Here is a 3,208-nt window from a genome sequence, read left to right on the forward strand (position 1 = left end):
TAATGATTGTTTGAGCGCTTCCATAGCTAATGTCCACCTGTAAAGCGATTTCATGAATAGTGAACCGCCTGTCACTTTCAATAAGGTCACGAACTGCACCAACGTTATCGCCAGAGACACTTGATCTTGGTCGTCGATTATGACTCACATTTTCCACACTTTCTCGTCCACTCTAAAACTTTTTGGCCCAATTAAACACTTGAGTTTTAGACAGAGTATCATCCCCATACTGATCCTTCAATCGAGTCAAAATTTCGCACGGTTTAACGCCTTCTTTAGTTAAAAACTTTATGATAACCCGTTGTGCAACGGACGCTGGAACCCGTTGCTCACTCATAGCTGTACTGACGAATTGACTGAGTCAAACAGCTCACCAAGCGTTTTACCCACTCCTAATACACTACATTACAAGAACCCACACTGTGAGAGTGCTTGCGATTGGCTAAGAGAAGTATTTGTAAAATTCCGGTTTATATTTGATCCACCCTCGTACTAGAGATTTGATGAAAAATTAGCCCGGAAAATAAAAATTTTAGAAAAAGCCGAACACGAATGTACACGAGCGGAGAAAGATGAATGTCAAGATTACGTATTAAGAGATGGTTTACTATACAAAATCAATTACAAAGATTAAAATAAGGAATTGTATGTGCGCCATCAGCCATGCGTAAAGCGTTATCAATTAAGTACCATGATTTGTCCAGTCATTTTAGAATTGATAGAACGTTATTGAGAATTAGAGAACATTGTTATTTTCCAGGAATGCGAAGATATGAAAAATTGCACATTGCATCTTGTCTAGAATGTTTGCTAGCAAAAAGGATGGTAGGAAAGCAAGCCAGAGAATTGCATCCTATTCTTCCCGGAAAAAGACCATTTGAGATTGTTAACATTGATCATCTTGGGCCATTTGTAACTTCAACTCGTGGAAATAAGTATATCCTTGCAATCATTTGCAATTTAATAAAATATTGTCAATTATATGCAGTTACGGATACAAAAGCGCCTACGACGATCAAGAGGGTTGAAGAATTTATTTATAGATATGGTTCACCTCAAAGAATCATTTCAGACAGGGCTACTAGTTTCTCACCTAATAAATTCGAAGAATTGGACAAAAGATTTGGTATCAAGCATACGTTAAATTCAAGTAGGTATCCTTAAGACAATGGGCAAGTGGAGAGATTGAATCGGACTATTTTCACCTGATTTAAAATCAAATCTTTTGTACAATGAAGGAATTAGATGGGATCAAGATATAAAGAAATTAGAATGTGATTTGAATTCGTCAGTTTGTAAATCAATGGGTCGTGCTCCATTTGAAGCTATATATGATTTGTACCGCGTTATGGAGACGGCCACATTAGAATGATAACGTAAAATTCTGAGACTTTTACAAATTTAGAAAAGATTAGATATTAGATTCAAGAGGCGATTGCGATCAATCAAAAGAAAGAAAAAGATCGTTACGATAAGAACCATCATACTAAAATTAAATTTGAAATAGGAAACATTGTATTCATTAAGACTAACACTGTATCAATAGGTGCGTCGACTAAATTTAAATCTGGAAAGAAAGGACCAAGCGTAATTATTGCAAAGTTACCATTGGACACATTTAAAATTCAGAAATTATATTGTAAAGGTAAAAATACCCCGACTACTGCGCATGTTAGTCAAATTCAAATTTGGAGACCAAATTTGAATGAAGACGTAAACAGCAATTATAGTTCAGAAGATGAGAATATTCAAAATTTAAAAGAAAATGAAGATTCTATTGGATTTTTAGAATCAAACGTCGATAAAACTAGTAAGGAGAGCCTTGAAAAAGGCAATCAAGAGAATTTTACTCTAGTTGAAAAGAATCCAGATATTAATGTGATTAGAAATTTAAGACCTGTCAGAGAAAAACGGAAACCGAGTAAATTAAACGACTTTCTTTGTTATTGATAATTTAGTTCAGGTATAATGGTTAAGCAAATAATTTAAGTTTCGCTTTTTTCGGATTTTTATTGTGACAATTTAAGCATTAATTCAAGATCGTATGGTTAGACTAGTTTTAACTATAACACAGTTCAAATTTTAATCTGAAGAATTAATTTTTAGTGTATATTTTAACAAGAACAGTATTAAGTTCTAATTAAAACCAGTCGAATTTAATCAAATAAGGCAAATTTTGAACAAAATACTTGAATTCTTCATTTAAAAAAAATTCAATTTTAACCAAACAGTTGCATTTTCATGCAAAAATGAGTTTTTAACAAAAAAGACCAATTTGTAACAAATTGCATAAGTTTCCAAACAAATAGTTAAATTTTTCACTAAGATAATTAGCTTTCTACCAATAAAGACAAATTATCAACAAAATATATGAACTTTCAACCAAATAGTTGAATTTTGAAAATAAAAAATATATTAATAAATTATTAACTTGAACATGTTAATTTTAAAATAAAATTTAATTTTCAACTGACACAGTTTAATTTTCTAACAGTCACTCACATGCTTAACTAAAAATATGGAATTTTTAAAAAAGAAATGAATTTTAAAACAAAAAGGAAAAATGTTTAATAATATAATTAAAATTTCAACAAAAAAACAATTTGCCAAGAGAAATTTTGTATTAATAATGATGATTTTTCAAAGAAATTGTTAAACTTTCAACAAAATAATTAAATTTTGAACAAAATAATACCATGCTTAGCCAAAAAAGAGGAATTCCTAACCTAAAACCTAATAGTGGATTTTTAACCAAAAAGAATGAACTTACAATTTGAATTTTCAATGTAGTTCGCATTATTTTACCATTGAGCCACACTATCGGCCTTACCATTTTTTTTGGTTATTAATTGTATCCCTGTAGTCGGTATTATATAGCATTCCCCCCTTGCTATTTGTCATGTTGTGGCTAATTCTGTACTTTTATCTTCCTTCATATTGATCAACGCCCATTTATAAAACAGTTGCTTGCCTCCTTCAAAATCGTTTTGCATTTTCTTTTCTAGTGCTTTTATATTATCTTCCCTTTTACTTTACTTTTCTTTACTAGTTCTTCTTCTCCCACCAACACTTCCTAACCAATTTACTTCATCCCTCTTCCAAAAATTTCTCCTCATATTTATACGCACGACTCCCTTTCATAATCCCTAAACTCGTTCTTCCTGTCTCCCTCCTGACAATATAGTTCGGCGTATTCCTTGCCAACCCT

Source organism: Belonocnema kinseyi, chromosome 6 (assembly GCF_010883055.1).
Source record: "Belonocnema kinseyi isolate 2016_QV_RU_SX_M_011 chromosome 6, B_treatae_v1, whole genome shotgun sequence".
NCBI lineage: Eukaryota > Metazoa > Arthropoda > Insecta > Hymenoptera > Cynipidae > Belonocnema > Belonocnema kinseyi.